The following is an 18,178-nucleotide window of genomic DNA, read 5'->3' on the forward strand; positions in this document are numbered from 1 at the left end:
TTTAAGGCGCCCTATAACCAAAAACTTTGATCACCGCTACAGTGGTGCATGGTGTTAAAAATATTATAGTGTGGGGTTGTTTGTCTTGGTCAGAACACTATCCAATATTCCTAATATCTGACATGATGGGAGCAGCTGACTATAGGGATGTCCTGGAAAATATTATGCTAGCATATTTAGAGGAAAAAAAGTCCCTGTGGTGTGTTTATCAACAGGATAACGACGTAAAACACACCTCCAAAATTTTAAAAACTTGGTTAGAGGTCAATATAGTGGTCGCTCTTACCTAGCCCACTTAGTCTCCGGATCTGAATCTCATCGATAACTTGTGGGGTGAGCTATAGGATCAGTCTCGAACAGAAAAAAGTGGCAACAACCGACAATTGTGGGAGTGCGTCGAAGAAGACTTCGATAGAGTCCTGCCAAGCTTTGATTAAGAGTATTCCCAGTCGGATGAGAAAAGTAACGGTAAAATTAAGGTGGATACATTCCATATTAATCAGATAATGAAACAAAAATAGATTTTCAGTGATTTCAAAACCCAAAAAAAAAAAAAATAAAACTTAGTCAATTAAAGTGTACCTATTATTTTCATCAAGCACGAAATTGTGAAATTTCATATTTTTTGTTGTAACTTTTGAATAAAATAATTTTTCTTTTCCAAATTATGGTAAACAATACACAAATGTTCAATAAACAATGTGCATTTAAATTTTGGTGATTAAGGTAAAAGAAAAAAGTTGTGCTAATTTAAATTAAATTTTAAAGGGTGTACCTATTATATTCATCATGAGTGTATATAGAAATATTTTGAAAGTGAGAGAGAGAGAGAGACCAATATATATAGATTTACATACATATATAGAAAACTATTTGCCGTTGCCTCAATGTCATTACGCTAAACGTTATGCGCATTTATTTTCCATTGATTTTGCATTTTAAACTATATAAATTGTGCATTTCCGAAAAATGTATCTAAATATATATCTTTATATGTAGCTTATTATATATGCAAATCGTTTTGGACATTTAAAATGTTGTACAACTTAAATATGCAGCTTACAAAAGAGCATAACTAGTTTTCCTTTTTTTTTTTTTTTTTTTTTTTTGCATAAAAGCTGACTGAGTGACTTTTTTTAGATTATATGGTCCATAATAAATGAGAGCACAATTTCGGCCATGAGGAGGGGGGTGGGGGTTGGGGGGCTGCTGTCTGACCCTAATGAGCTGCAAATGCTGTTGGTTCGCCCACCGACGAAAAAAAAAGTAAAGAAAAAGTAAAAACACACACACAAAAGGAAAAATCAGTTTTGACTATTGCAGTTAGCAACAGATATTGAGGAAATCTAAAAAGAAAAAGAAAATGAAATATGCATTGACCCAATTTGTTTATTTATTAAAATTGCTTTTCAGTTCAATCATAAATAACTAAGTGAGACAGGCAGAAGGAATCAGAGCAGATTCTGGTCTCATTTTGTCGCCCATCAATTGCAGACATTTTTAGTTATCGAAACACTTTTTCTTGATTGGAAGGGGTCAACTGAATGTCTATTACATTCTACATACATGCATATAGAGATATAGAGGGGTCAATGTGTGTGTGTGTGTGTGTGTGCACTTGGCATTGATTGAACTCATTCTTCATTCAATTTTCACTATCAAATCAGTGGAAAAACCATCTAGACAAATAATTCTAGTTTCAATGCGAAGAGAACAATTTTGTAAATGTTTCAACAATTGCATGTTGCATGCTACCAAATGCTAATTGCCCCCTAGAACTAGGGGACCTTCGGGAGGTAGAAGGTTGTGGCAAGGTGGAATGGGATGAGGGTCAGGTAGGGCACACGCACTTGCGTTTTGTCACAAAACAAAAATCTCTGTTCAGGAAAGCAAAACGCCAACAACAACACCAACAAACAAACAAAAAATTACATAATTACCCACAATAAATTGTAATTATCTGACTTGATACCTCTCGAATAGAAAACAATTTCAAGAGCATATCCAAAATCCAAAGAGAAAAAGTGGATATAAAAAATAGACTCGAAGTTATCTAGTTTAATTAGAGAGAGAGAGAGAGAGAGAGACAGGGAGAGAGAAAGAGCTATTACTTCAGTTTGTCAATTTCTTTCTAATAGAAACAATTTCAATCAGAAACAGTCTTCAAAAAGCTTACAAATTTCATCCACCCCTTTTGGTATAGGGTATTCTCATGTCGTATATTTCAAGCATTGAAACGGATGGTGTATTTTTGGTTTGTTTTTTTTTTTGGCGCTCAGATAAATGCTTTTTCGTGTCTTTAATTTTTTGTATTTTTTGTTCTTTTTTTTTTTTTTTTTTGGTTTCGTTTTGTTGGGTCTCATTTTCATGCTCGACATTGACTTTGCATTGCCCGTTGGTATAAATTAACACACAAATTGTTTTTGTTGTTGTTGCTGTCGACTGAGGTGACAATAGGGACACAGAGAGTACAGACAACGTTTTGTTTTTAGTTCACAAAGTAAACGCATAAATTTTCCAAACCATAAGAAAGAAAAAAAAACACAACAACAACGACCAAGGTATATGAGTAATTTATACTGATTTGTGTGAAGCTTTTCTTATACCCTGCACCCGCCCCATAAGGTAACGAGAGGAGGACGCTACACTAGCCAATCGATATATTACGTACGTACCTCAATATGAACGTGAATTTAAATGACAAAATTTTGAAACGGTTTCGTTAGACTTGGTGGTTTCTTAATCATAATTCCATGTACTAAGTTTAAAGTGTTTTTATAGTCAATAAGAAGTCAGCTGAACAACTTTAAACTCACGTCTACATAGATTAGATGTAGGCAAAACTAGTCCTGATCCTTTGGCCTTTGCTTAACAAATGATTTCACTGAGTTCTAAGTTGATTTCTCCTTTTGTTTACAGACTTTTAAACGTGTATACATACAATATTTCGATTTAATTTATCTATAATTCGCATGTATACGCCCTTTATTTAAAAATGATGTCAGATAAATTAATAAAATCTCAAAATAACTCAACAAACCTGTCGTTAAGTCTTTTCTATGGATTTCAAAAATCTCATTGATTTAAGTTCCCATAACAAATCAAAAGAGCGGCACAGCGCAATTCAAAACTCATTTGATGAAATATCTTTTCCTTGATTCATTCTCAATTAAAAATGGCTGTAAAATAAAAACTTCAATATCTAAATCACATTATCTTCACACTATTCCCCCGTTGGTCACTTCTCTTTCTGTATCTCACTCTCTTTCTCCCCCTCTGTACGATTCACAAACAAACAAACATAAAAACTTGTTTAACCATCCTCAAACAAAAGCATTTCCGTTGAAAATTGAAATTGAAATTTAATTTGCAAAATAATACAAAAAAAAAAAAAAAAAACACCGAAGAGATAAAAAAGCGCAGCCTCATCACTGGCATTAGTTTGCACATATTCAAATCAACTCTTTCAAGTGGCAAGGGGAGGTGAGGCATGTGACGCGTCGTTTGAAGAAGAAATCATTAAAATAAAAACACTAAAAAAAGGTGTTGGGTAAGTAGCGGAAAGACAGGAAATACGTGGGGCTAACTGAAAAATGAGCAAAAGAAAACTCACAAAACAAAAAAAAAAGTTGCAGATGGGGGAAAAAAAAACTGGATATCATTGTGTGGTGTCCCCTTCGGTCTCCTGCTGCTACTGCTTCTGCTTTTACTCCGCCTCTCCTGGAGCATCATTAACATATATTTGAAAACGCAAAATTCCTCTCTTTCTGTGGTTGGGTCTTGTCTGCTGTTCCTTCGTGCCCTCCCCACTTCGCTGACTTCTCGCATGGCCCACCGCCATGAAAATTTGTAAGTATGTTAGACTTGTCACTTGCACACTTCATGACCATATTTGTCACATTTGCGCCATGTTCAGACCAGACCAGACCCAACCCGAACCCGAACCCGAATCCGACCCATGGGGTAGCTAGGCGGCACCGCCAACGTCCGGCCCTAGTTGGTAAGGAGTCCTGGTTTACCTACTACTACTTTGGGGCCCCTTCCTCTTTTAACCATTTCTCTTCCCATCTTCCCATCTGCTGGCACTTCTTGCTTTTGCTTCCTACATTTGTCGTTTTGGGCCAAATCAGATGCGCAACTAACGAGCAACAGCCACGACAACGACAACGACGACGACGACATGGAAATTTGCGTTGTGCACTCTGCGTTTTGTTACAGGAACCACTGAGTGGACACAAAAAAAATACTGAAAAAGGGTATCAGTAAGGGTATGCCAGGATTTCATAAACATATAAGAGATTTTTTCAGATTTTCAGATACATTTTCTTTACTAGAATTCCACTTTACACAGTCGAGTAGCTTTGAAAGTTTTTGTAGTTTTCACATATTTGAATAATGTTTCGAGGTGGTCATTCGAGTCGACCCATTGAATAGCAAAACTCTCATACCATAGCTAACCCCATGTGCCTGACTCTCTCCCCCTCACTTGGTTTTATTGTTTTTACCCATTTACTATGTGTCGGTCGGTTGGTTGGTCCCTCTGCATTTGCTACTTGCTGCTCCTGCTGTTGCCATAGCTAGCCAGCCGCCGCCTCCTGGCCATATTTGTATGAATAAATGCGTATTTAAGCACATACTTACAACACTTGCCATCTATGGATGGAGGCTAGTGTGGTGGTTAGGTGCCGTGTGGCCGCCAGGGCAGAGCGTTTTATTATTATTTTCTGTTTTTTCTACATTTTTACATTTGCTTTTTGTGGCAATTTTTGTGTGCTCTTTTTGTTGCTGGATTGCTATCTTTTTTTTCTTCTATGCATTGCATACATATGAAACATTTTTATTAATTATGCTTAAACAATTGGTTAAAATATAAATGGTTTTTCTTCTTTTTTTTTCTCTCTTTGGTTTATTCAAATGGATAATTGCAATTTTGAGTAATTGAATATGCGATAATTATCTAGTGTTTGTTTATGCTTGACATTGCTTTGGTCAATGGGGGAAATCAAAATTAATGAAAATTACAAAAAAATTATGTTATAAAGAAGTTTTGACCATGCTGAAGTTTATATACTCTTGCTGTCTGTGACTGTTTATGTTACAAGATATGTATTTTTATAAATATAGCTATAGACGGATCTGGCCAATTCAAGAACTGAACCTTTCATTGTTATAACAAAGTTGAAAGTTGAGGTTGAAAGATTAATTGACGGACATGGCTATTTAAGGTCGACCTTTGATGATGTTATAAAATGGATTTTGGGGTTCGAAACCATCTTATTCTGTTTGTTCGAAACATTTGACAAATTGCAAAATACATACCCTTTATAATCCTTCTTTGCATTAAATTGATATCCCATTTTGAGAAAGAGTAGAGAAAAATGGAATCCAGAAATGAATTTATCTCAAGGTTCGACATTGATTTGAATACAATTTGATGAATTCAACATATTAATTATAAAATTTGTAAGTGCATATTTGTTGTTTCACTTCAGTTTAATTGACAGGCATATCAATTGCGATTGAATTCTATAATTAAATCCTCTCATAAACGATCGACAGTTTGTAAGTTCTAACCAGTTTTTCTACATTGGCAAAGGGTGTACATAGATAGTTCTGAAGGGTCTATTCATTTATCATTATATTCGATTTCAATCAATCCAATTCAACCATTAAAACATTAACATAAATAAATTAAAAATGTTGAGTGGGCATGCAACAGCAACAACAACAACAATAAAGAGAAAATTCATAAAAAACGAAACACAACAAAAATGTCAACCATTGGAAAATGATTTTAATGCATATTTTAAGCGCATCATAAATTGTTTGACATTCATTCGCAGAATTTTTGTTGTGACATTATTAACAATTTACTGTAGTCTATATGTATATGTATGTATGTAAGTACATACATATGTATGTATATATAGATATGTATGTTTTTTCTTGTTTGTTGAAATAATTCATAAATTCATATTCTTCTTTATTTTTATATTTATATATATTAACATATATATATTATTTGCTTATTATTCTCATTGCAGATCGATAATAACAACAACAACAACAACACTATGTTTAAACACACAGTTCCGGAGCATCGATTGAAATTGAATTTAACAACATAAATAAGAAGAGGGACACACAGACACAGACAAATATTCGCCGTTTGAATTGTTAATGAGCAGCAAAAATTGTTAAATGTCAGCGTCGATTATTCAACTGAATGCTGAAAAGTCAATTAAAGGTAATCAAATCGAAACTGATTGCATTACAACCAACACCAATAGCAACAACAATAACAACAACAACAACAATACCCAACTCACACACACACAAACACACACACAATGCAATTCAAATGGACAATCGGACAGTTTCGACAATAATTGTAATTTACATTGATGTTGTCAGTTTATATGCAATTTTCCTACCCCTTTCATTTTCATTTGCATTTTCCATCTTTGGCTTTCTGCTAAAGGCAAACAATTAATTGGTGACAACATGTCGTCAGTGTGTCAAAGTCCAAGTCCATTAACAGCAATCCAAAAACAAAAAACTGACAGATAACACAAACCATCCATGCGGGCAATATAACATTAAACCATATGCCATATGCCCAAGGGTCATTTACTTGAATTGGAATCCCCATCAATGAATGTAGGTCGCATGAGCTTAAGTTAGCAAAATTATTGCATCGATCAGTTGACTTTATTATATGGATCAGACATTGTCATTAATTTTGATACAGAATAATTCGAATGAAGATCAGCTTACTAGGAAAACGATCACCTAGGAAAAAGTCAAGTTGCAATTGTCATAATTTTTGTGCTTATTATATATAAAAGGGTATACAATCTTCGGCGCAGTTAAAGTTAGCTTCTTCTTTAATAGATATTAAGGTGTTACTAGATCTCTTTTGAGAATAAACAGTTTCAGTTGTTACTAGAAACTTTGATAGATATTTGCTTTTTGATCTTTGATATTAAATCTTTAGACTTTCTTAAACTAGTTTATGGAAATGACTAACGTGTCATATTGCTAATATTTTTTTTTTTTTGGGATTTTCTATTCATGACTATTGAAAGGCTCTCGACTACGTGACAATTGCTAGCTGGCAGTGTGATTACTAAAAACTTGACATTGAAATCTAACCTGAAATTGGTTTTTGATTACTTTTGAGTCATTTTTTCAATCATAAATATCCCCATAATGATTAAGTGTTTTTTGTTTAGTATTTTTTGTTGTTTTTGTTTTACTTGTATTTATTTACCGTATCGATTATGACTTCTATGAACTTGATGGTCACGTTCGTAAAATGCTTGGTGACTATCAGTTGGAAAAGCACGCGTTACTCGTACTCTCATGAATTGGCTTCCGCATTGAGATCTCTTGGTTGTCTATGGCGGCGGCGGCTTCGGCCAATGGCCTCCTCCAATTGCGTGACAATTATGAAAACGCACAAAACTTTCACATGGCCCCATGGCTAACCAGCCAGTGTGTCTACAGATCGCTTCACTACCTCCTACATGCTATACATACCCCGAATCCATCCATCCATCCATCCATCCCCTCACAAAGTAATGCGTATACGCTCTAGTTAGAGAGGATGTCATTCCATAACTTAATTAAAGACCAAGCAGCAGTTTCAAGTTTTCTTCAGTCATTAATTTAATTACTGTTTTCAATTAAATGCATGTCTGAATGTTGGTTGTTCATCAGGAGAATGGAAAACTTGGAAAAAGTTGGCAACTGCATAAATCAATTGATTTGGGTTGCATACAAACAGCACTGAGCATATGTATGTACACACATACATACATACGCCATCTCCTGCCCATCATCATTCATTCATTTAAAACACTTGTACATCTGTTCGTTTATCAATTATTGTTTGGCATGCCGGCGACTCTAGGTCTTCTGACTTCAACGACAACGTTTTTCCCGGCGCAGTTGACCGACTTTGAATTATTGTTGTTTTCTTTTGTTTTGTTTGATTTTCATTAAGTCTAGCTTGGGCCCCTCACCACCTCAGTGCCTCCCCCGCTAACACTCCCCTGCAATTGCAATTGCAATTACTTGCGTCATTAAACAAGCGACCATAAAAAAGAGCGAATGAAAAACACGCAGAGCAGCAAACGGGAGGAAAACGAAAAACAAAAAATGAACACAATATTAAAACGTTCAAGTTTCTAGCTGCTGTTCACTGAGGGAAGAAGGCAAGCAGCTTCGGGTTACTTTCCTGAACCTTTGGGTGATTTATATTACTTTGCAAGTTTCTTAAAGTCACCAAAGATTTTCAATTGAGTTGGCAATTAGTGTTCGGGGCAGTTTCCTTAGTCGTTCCTCATCTTGTTGTTGTTGTTCTTGTTTCGCTGCTGTTGCAAGTTTGACCTCAAAAAAAAAAAAAAAAAAAGAAGGGGAGAAAAAAAGAAAACAAGGAAAAACCGTTCAAATATATGAAAAGGCACGTAGCCAAATTCCAAGTCACGAATAACTTTTGCCAGTCAAAGGGAATAAGTTACACAGAGTTCAAAAGAAGTTTAACAAAATAACAAACACACACACACAAAAATCTTTAAACAAAAAATATTACTTGATATAATACTCCAGAAAATAAAAAAACACTCTATAATACAGTCAAAAGAATTTGAAGAAATTTTCTAGTGTGCAGAAGAAGCGAAAAGTTATTTAGATCAGAGTTAAAAGAGTTCCCTACTTTCTCTATCTAGAACATTTGCCTACTATTGAAATACCGAAAAATTTACCTATTCACTAACTGAATAAATATCTTTTGGAGAAGCCAAGTATTCTTAGTTTTACGAATTTGTTGAGATGGCATTTACTTACCCTTAGCACTCACTTCTTAAGGGTTGTTTAACACGAAGGCATATAATAGCCTAAGCTGCTTTAACAAATAATTAAAAATAACTTCTAACTGATGTGATTTATAACCTTAACATAATGCATTCCACATTTGCAAGGAAGCTAAGCCAGGACAAGTTATTTTCCAAATGTCTGGCATTTATACATACATACATATATCATATTGAATCCATTCCTTTAATATGGTTCTCTCTTACTTTTTCTCACTCTCTTTCTCTCCATTTCACACTCGCTATTTCTCTGTCTTTGAATCCGCTTATAAATTCATAATTGTATTAATTAAATTCTTGCGCTTCAATTAAAATCTTATTAAGTTTTTGAATGCATAGCCGAAGAATCATCATCTTATGGAACAATGAAGGACAGTGAAAAGGGAATAGCAAGCCAAACGCAAAGAAAGAAGAGAAAAAGGAATAAATAATGAAAAAGTACTGCAAAAGTTAAGTATTTTGGGTAAACTAGTCGTTTAAATACCCTGCAATATTCAAATATATAGAATCCTTTCAGAAATGATAGAATCCTTTGCACAAATAATAGTAGACTTCAGTTTTTTTGTTTGACCGTCAAATGAATTGCTAAACAGTTAATTAATAATACCACCTGACTTAAATCAAATCAAAGAAATTGTGTTTTTTTATACCATTTAAAGGCTTCCGGAAAACCAAATCAATAGTCTTTTAGTTACTTGATAAACTTTTATCCGACATCTAGGAAAATATCTTTAGTAAGGAAAAATAGGGAACACAAAAATTACCCATAAAGCTTACTTACTCACACATTGGAGCCGCAAACGAGAGACGAAGAAGAACCACTGGGCAGAGGAAACGCTTATTTTCTGACAAAAACAGAATATATATATATAAGAAGGCAGAAAAAAGGATGCGAGAATAAAGGAAAGGACTCTATCCTGGCACCTTACTGGGCTTTTGGCAGAGTGGTAGCAAAACCGACACAGAAAACCATGTGGCTGCCTGGGATTGGAGTTGCTGCTGCACATATTGCTGCCTCGCGTTGCATTCTTCGCATAAATTTTACCATCGCACTTAACTCATGTCTCGAGGTCTCTCTCTTTAAATGAGTCTGGTTTTTGTTCTTCTCTCTCTCTCTCTCTCCCACTGTCGCTCTGTGTGCATAAACAATGACGCTGTTTAAAGCAAAAACCTCAACTATCCTCAACTCCTCTGCCCTGTGCCCCTCCATTTACCCCACATAACGACGACGCTGGCACACATGTGACGTTCCTCTGCAGTGGATGCGGTAGTGGCAGTGGCAGTGGCCACGGCAACGGCAACGGCGGCGGTGGTGTCGGTGGCGGCTGCTTTCCTTCATGTTAAATTCAGCGGGGGACCCAAGAATCATCATGATGTTAACAAGAGGGAGGAGTTGAAAGGAGAATTCTCTCCATTCGGTCGACAGTAGGCAAAAGTTTTTTTTCTTTCTGTTCTACAATGTTGAGCGTGGAAATTTAAAAGCAAATGCAAACAATATGGAACATTTTAAATGCACAGTGGAACAAACTTAAGCAGAAATGTTTGTTATTTATAGAAAACATTGTTCATTTGATAGCCCAAAAACCAGAGATCAAAGTCTTCATTTAATAATTTTGGCGCAAAATAAGCGACCGAAGAGCAAGTTTATTATCCGCAACGTAAATAACCCTAGAGAGCAGCATATTTTTCAATTTTATTTAATAGCCAAGAAGAAGGGGAAAGAAGGGCGAAAAACTTTTCTTTTGTTTCATTGTTGTTGCTACCTTTGGTCCACTTACTTTATTGTTTACTTTGGTGACCTCCAGCAGCAGCAGATCCTTCTGCCCACCTGTCCACCTGCCCCACTCTTGGCATGGCCAACTAAATCACCGCAACTGTGCAACTAAATTTCAAGCGCACTAAATTTACGCAACGCCAACGCCAAGAACCTAACCCAAAAACTCCAGTCTCGGTTCTCCATTCCCCGCATCCGCTTCTCCCTGTGTGTCTCTCTCGTTTACTCTATCTTTCGTCCTGTCTGTGTCCATACCGTAAAGCTTCACGACTACTACAATGTAAGCTCCGGTCCCCGGTTAGATTCTTGTCTCTCACTCTATTTTTGTATGCTCTCCTTGCATTCAGTAGTTTTCCCTGCTGACGCTACTTGTTATTTCCTTTTTGCCGTGCAATTTTCACCATTTTGTGGTGCTCTTTGCGCCCGGTCGCGATTTTCCAAAAGATTTATGGTCACCGCCTTCTATGCTTGCTAGTTCGCTCGCTCGACGGCAACGACGCTCGGTGGCAACGTGGTCAACGATGGTTTTGGCTGATGCTACTTAGTCGCAGGTATTGTCCCAAACGCGCCACCATCGGCTTGTTGCTGCATTGCACTTGCTGCTGCAGTCAGCAACAAAATTGCGAAACGTAAACGGGGGGAAGAGAATATCGTTGTCGTCTGCCGACAATGGACAACCGACAACCGACTCCGCCGACACCATTTCTAATGCCTGTCAGCAAAATGTCGTAAGGCCTTTAAGTCCTACACCACTTTTCTTCTTTCCTTTTTTTTGTGTGTTTGGGGCAAATCCTTTACGCGCTTTTAAGTTGGCTCCATTTCATTCACCTTTTCTTCTACTGTCCATTGGCCTCGCCCTTCGCTTTGCTGTACTATTTAATGCTTAATTTAAATACAAATCCGATCTGTTTGCTGACTTTTGTCGATAAGGCCACAGAAATGATGGCAAAACTTGGCAAAAAGTTTTTTTTCCCCTACTCGGACGAGGAAGAAAAAATCGTTTGGCTCTGAAATGGCCATTTAATTTGCTAAGCTCGAAAATGGGTGAAAAGTTTTTTTGTACTTGAAGCAATTCATTTGAATTTTGGGATCATTTTGAAAATTTAGATAATGCTAGATAAGGTTAGGTAAGGTTAGGACTTGTACAAAATGGCAACGAGAGGCCTAACTTCTAGGTAGCGAGCTTTGTTGGTTAAAAGTTTGAGTCAAGTCTAAGAGAAGTTACCTAAGATTTCAGCGTATTCTTAACTCCTAGTGCAGTTCACTTTCACTGAAAACTCACCACTTAAAGAGCCCTCCCTTAGAGCTAGCTCATTTGTTGGTCTCTACTTTCCTTTTATAAAGCTAAACTCCCTCAACGATAATCTCTCACACCATAACATGAACAATAACAACATGAAAGTATTTTATGTGTCCCTTGAACATTGAGACTAGGCGACGACCAAGACGCCGACGACGACGATGAACCAAGAATTTGGCAAAGTTGGAACTACGACAACCACGCCGCCAACGACTATGACGACGGCGACGGCGACGACGACGAGGACGACTTCGATGCCTTTTATGGCATAATTCGTAGCACCGTCTTTTTTAGGTTTTCCCTCTTCTAGCATGTTAGAACGTTTTTTCCCAGCCAAAAAGTTTTTGGCTAGCAGAGAGCTCGGCGTTTGGCGAATTGGCATGGCTTGGCATGGCAAGAAAGTAAAGAGTAATACCCAAAGCAGTCATAAAGTAAACCAAATATTTTACATATAAACGACCGCAAGCCGACGACGTAGTCGAGTTTCTTGGAATGGGCTAGACGACGTCGCCGTTTTTGCCATAATTTTTTTGGTCTTTCTGTTTTTTTTTTTTTTTTTTTTGGGTTGGCCCCATGCCCATAAAAACGGCGACAAGGAAAAAGTAGGTAAAAAAGTTTTGCCCATCGACCTTGCCCTGGCTCTCTCTCGCTCGCTCTCTCTCGCTCGCTCTCTCTCTCTCCCTCTTTCTCTGGTTTGTTTTTTTTCTCGCTCTGTCTCATAGCGAAAACTTTAAAGCCAAGCCAAAGTTATGTGTGGCAGACAATAAATCCAAGCTATTGATCCTTGCTATATGTCTTAAACAAATTTATATGGCAAACGGAAAACTAGCTCTGGCTCTACTTTATTTTTCTTTCAGTTGGAGTGTGGCAAACTCTATGATGAGGGGACGAAGTGGATGGTTGGCGAGGGCATGGGTGAAAAAGGTGGATTTTAGCTTTGATAAACGCGCATATGGCGTCGTAACAGCATGTCGAACATAAACTTTGTGCTTCACTATGAAGAGATTTTCGAGAGGGAACGTTTAGTGTAGAGGGCTTTAAAAATAAGGCGCGATAGTGCAAAACTTGGCTTAGAGCTGAGACATAAATTCTTTGGTTATAAAAACAAAAAATACTATATAACCACAATGGTTAAGACGAGGCAAATAAAGGACACATTGTTAAGGTAAAGAGCTTACATATCTCTCCTTGATTAAACTAAAAAAAAACGTTTAGTTAATGTCATTGCTGCATCTAGTTATTCACACATATTATTAGAAGCATGAACTTTTCTTTGGAAAGAAATGGAAACAAGCCCACTTTTGAAATGAAAGCTTATTTAAAATCCTTGTGATTTGAATTTTGATGTAACGACAGTAAAAAAAGGCAAATCATTACACAAAATTTTAAAAGTACATAGTTATCCTGTACTCTAATGTAATGTGAGAAATATTTTGTAAATTTAATAAACCATTTTCGTTTGTTTGTTATCTAATACGCCAAATTGCTAAACTAAACTTGTTTCTTTAACCTACATTTGGGTGGACTTAAAAGTAAAAGAAAAAGTAGGTCTTGATTTCAATTTCAAATCAAAAATTTTAATATCCCCTTGCATCTTGCCATTTGCCTTATGGCTTGTACTGTATACTCAAGTTTCCATAATTTGTACACTGATTACAATCATAGTCATGTTGCAAGTGTGGTGCATAAACAAACAAACAAATAGACAAACAAACATATCCCTGTCGTTAAAGAAAACCAGTTCAATTTCCCCCAAAAATCTAAATTCAAATCCAATTCAATTGCTTGGGCAAAACGAACAAACGAACGAATGAACGCTACCAGACCGAGAAACTTTTGCCGATTACCATTACTGAAAATTGAAGTAACATGTGTGACGACGACGATGACGACGACGACTGGGATGACTTCCAATGATTGCGATGAGGGTGGGAGCAACGGCAACGGGCGGCGTCTCATTGCAATTGTAGAAGAGCCCCTGGCGGCCACTTCACTGTGCCCCCAAGATCCACGCCCCTCCAACGCTGGCAGACATTGTTTCGCTTTTCTATTTCACAGACGACTGACTAACTGACTGTATTGTATGATTGTGGCCGCAGTTGCCGACTTTCACTGACACACACACAGCCTTCTCCTTGTGGGTGGATGGGTGATTGGGTGATTGGTCTGGGTTGCTTGTTTCCTTTTTCTTTTTTTTTCTTGGATGGAGCGTGCGTGAGCTTTTTTCTTTCTTGTTTTGTCTCAAATATTTGGACTAAGAGAAAAGAGAAGAAACAAAAACTTGAAACTGTAAACTGTGCAAATAGTTGTTGTACTAATGCCAACCTCTCTACCCCCTCCCACCTTTCCACACTGGAGCAAAACAATCCGCCACTTACGTATCTCATTCTAGAAAGAAGGAAAAACTGTGCCAAAAGACGTATGGCACAAAGCAGGATAAATTTGCCAAGTTTATCATAGCTGGATAGATTGTATATGCATAGGAAGCAGCTCTGTCTCCCCTTAGGGATGGTGGGTGGGGGAAAGTGTGCACAGAGGAGGGGTGAACCAAATTCGTTGGCAAAACATGAGCCAAGGCATTGAGCATAAAATATTGTCAGCGATATTTTAACGCGCGCTCAAGCGAAATTGTCATATAAATAACATAAGGGGTGGGTGTGTGTGTGTGTGTGTGTGTGTGTTGGTGGATGGGTGGTGGGTGGCTCAGTGAATGTTTGGTGCCTTCCAGGGGTAGGTTGTACAAGTGAGTGGGTTAGACGAGCTGGTTGCGGATATTGGCTGGCGTCACTTTGAAATATGAAAACAAGCAAAAGTTGAAGTTTATTGCTGACGAAATAGAGTGGAAATTGGAGCCTAACTCGAGCCTAAAAGGGAACTTTTCAAAATATCAAAGGCGGCTCTATAACATCATTCACATTATATGTATATACATACATACATATATACTTATATAGATGGCAGCACAACTGTACTCAACAATTTAAACGCTCCCACAACCTTCTTTTCACTTTTATTTTTTCCTTGGTCTTGCCTGCTTCCTATTAAACCAGAAACAAGGCATTTATTTTGCAATTTCCCTTACACAAAAAATAAAATAAAAAAAGTTTCTATTTTCTTTTATTTTCTATGGTTAGTCTTTTTTTTGTTTTGGCAAATTTTCAAAAATGAGAAAACCAATAAGTGTAAAATGGGGGTGAAAACCGAGTGGGGAAATGGAGGGAAGGCGAGTGTAGGCGGAAGTCATAGCCGAAGCAAAACTAAAGCAACCGAAATCCGGACTACTGCAGAGAGAGGGACAAAAATAGAAGATGGAACCAGACAGATACAATAAAAAAGAGTTTGCTTTTATTTTAATTTTTTTTTTTTCTTCTATTTTGTCCCGAGTTTTCTATTATTTTTTCGATTTTCTCCTCTTTTTATAGAATGCAAAGTTCTCAGCACATTCCAAGGAAACAGGTGAATGGATAATAGAAACAAGAGAAAAACTACTCAACATGAATGGCAGAGAGATGGCGATGTACCAAGATAATATTTATATATAATAGGATGTATTTTGCTGCTGACCAGCAAGAGTATATAAACTTCGGCCTTGTCGCGATTAGCTTTTCCTTTTGATATTTTTTTGTCTTATTTTTTTGTCGCTTTTTGTGGGCCATGGCCGCAAGGCTGACCGTCCAGTCACAGTTAGAGTTCAACTGACAGCCAAACATTTATAACAATGGAAACAGTTTTGGTTTGGACAAAGAGTATGGAGACTCTGGCTGTGGGCAGTGGTGGTGGTGGCGGCGGCTCCTGGACGGGCACAAGCGGAACTAATAAATGAGTTCAGCAACAGAGCAGAGCAGAGCTGCAATCCAAAAAAACCCCCACCAAAAAAAAAAAAAAACAACAAGAACCGAAAAGAGGTCCGCACAAAAACCAAAATAAAAATGTCTGAAACAAAAAAACGTACCAACGAAAAAAAGAAAAACAAAAAATAAACCTCAGCAGCAGCAACAGCAGCAGCGGGTGGCCATAAAATATTTAGAGCATACTTTTTGGAGTCCGAGAGTGAGGGAGAGAATAGGTGAAACATTTTGTGTGGGTGACAATTTAAATTACGGCAACTATAAAAAGAGGAGTGGGAGCAGTATTTCTGTCTAGAGAACTTAATTTCGTAAAATGGTTAAAGCAAAAAGTTGTGTGAGAGAGAGAGAGAGACAGAGAGCTAAATAGTTGTTAGAATTTGCTTAAATATTGAGACAACTGGAATTACATTAAAGCGGCATAGTTCTGTAGTTTCTTGTCTTTCATTGCAATTTAATGCAACTCAGCTAATTGCAAATTGTTTTGACCTTAATTATACCATCAGCTGATGCAATGAAAATGTTTGATCTGTTTGCAATTAGAGTAGTTCAATTTGTTCTAGGCATTGGAAAGAAGCTCATATAGACAATTTGGAGTTCTGTCTCACAAAATTTTATCAATTCACTAAGATGAAAATCATTTAAAGTTCCGATCATTTAAAGCTTTTCTCGCTCTCTTCTATATCCATTGCATTTTCTATCATTTCTAGGTCTTATTATGTAAACTGTTTAGGGCTCAAGAGTCATGTAAACAAAGTATTGTTATCCATGGAGTTCTGTGTTACCTTTTCTTAACTTTGTTTTTTGCGTAAACACATTTGGTCATCCCAAACGGCTCAACTGACATTTTCTTAGCCCAGTTTATACTCTTGGGGGAAAACAAGACCAATTTCTAGATTGTTACGGTTCCTTTTGTTTTTGATGCCCGCGGCATTGTTTCTTTGGCCATTTAACAGAATTTTTAGCAATTTAAATTTGATTTTCTACCCATATGCAAGGAGCAGAATATAAAAAAAAAAAAATTTACTGTGTGTTGACTGACTGTCTAAGCAGCTGTGCTTTGCCTCCAAACCAAACCAAAAAAAAATAAACATGAAATGGGGAAAAAACCTCCATTGCTTTTGTTTTTATTTCACACAAAATGTTGTCAGTCGCTGCCAAAAGAACAAGACCAAAAGAACCAGGAAAACAACAAAAAAAAAAAAAGTCAGTGTTGGCCATCGCCGTCGCCTTCTTGCTCTGTCTCAACAAGTTGCTTTATGGCATATGCATGATAATGATGGAGAGGACGACGACGACGACTACTACTACCCATCACCACTACAAGTCCCTGTACGGGCGCCGTTTTCCGTTCGTTTTTTTTTTTTGCCGCCCCCCTCTCTCTTTCTTTCTCACTCTTTTTCTTTGTTTATGCTGTTGTATACCCTATACGGCCCATTGGATATATTAAAGAAGTCGCAACTTATGAAACAGACCGAAAGGTAACTTGGCAATATCCTTGAAAAATAAAATCAAAATGCAACGAGATGAAGTTCTACTTACTTAAGCCAATGCAAGCTACCGAAATGTTGGCAAATTTTGGTGAAGTGTGCAGATTTCCCTTTGCAAATGCTACACTTCAGTGAGGTAGATATGAGAGGATATCTGTAGCTCCTTCTTCGGTTAGGGTAGCTCAATAATCGGCCTCTTTAAGACTGAAAGTTGATTCATTGTTTTTTTTTTTTGGCGTTGTTTCATATGATTGCGCCTGAGTTGCTCCCGGGTGTTTATGTGATATTTACATAATAAAAAACGAGAGTTGAGATGAGTCAAGAGTTTGCTGGCAGCAGTTATCCTTTTTTTGTGTGTTGTATTTTTTTATTTGTTGTTACAGGACAAAGGAAGGCTCCTTCTGCCTGCTCAGTCTCTGTTTCTGGTTCTGCCTCTGAAGTATGACCCACATCTATGATTATTTTCATAGCGCCTTTGGGGCCTCAACCCTCCCCTTCGACAACCAGGCCAAGCCACGCCCAAGTTGAAAAATATTTAACAGAGGACAAAAACAAAAAATGAAGAGGAATACAAACAGCCTTTTGTATTTTTGCTTTTGTTTTATTTATTTTACAGTCCCAGTTTTGGGATCTGCCAATGGTTACCACTTTTTTTTTTTTTTGGGCCATCATCCTTGAACCTCCGCCAACCACACACACTCAGACATAGGGGAAGGTTAGCTAGCGAGAGGAAGAGAAGGAGAAGAAGGATAAAGTGGGGGAGAAGAGTTGCCGCCGCTAAATTAAGTTTTGTTTGCCATTTGTCCTGAACTGATAAATATCCCCAAAGCAAACAAAGTGCAAGTTGTTTTTTAAGTTTTTTTGTTTTTGTCCTTACAACTGTGTGTGTGTGT

At 37.2% G+C, this 18,178-nt stretch overlaps 1 protein-coding gene across 1 annotated transcript in view; it reads left to right on the forward strand.

Annotated features, from left to right (window-relative positions):
• caps (capricious) overlaps positions 1-18,178 on the forward strand; it is a 65,775-nt gene that overhangs the window by 41,725 nt on the left and 5,872 nt on the right. The window contains exon 4 of the mRNA XM_068292334.1: positions 6,045-6,247. The gene's annotated coding sequence lies outside the window, so the exon portion shown is untranslated. The remainder of the gene's footprint in view (positions 1-6,044; positions 6,248-18,178) is intronic.

The sequence above is a fragment of the Drosophila tropicalis genome, unplaced genomic scaffold (genome assembly GCF_018151085.1).
Source record: "Drosophila tropicalis isolate 14030-0801.00 unplaced genomic scaffold, ASM1815108v1 contig_694, whole genome shotgun sequence".
NCBI lineage: Eukaryota > Metazoa > Arthropoda > Insecta > Diptera > Drosophilidae > Drosophila > Drosophila tropicalis.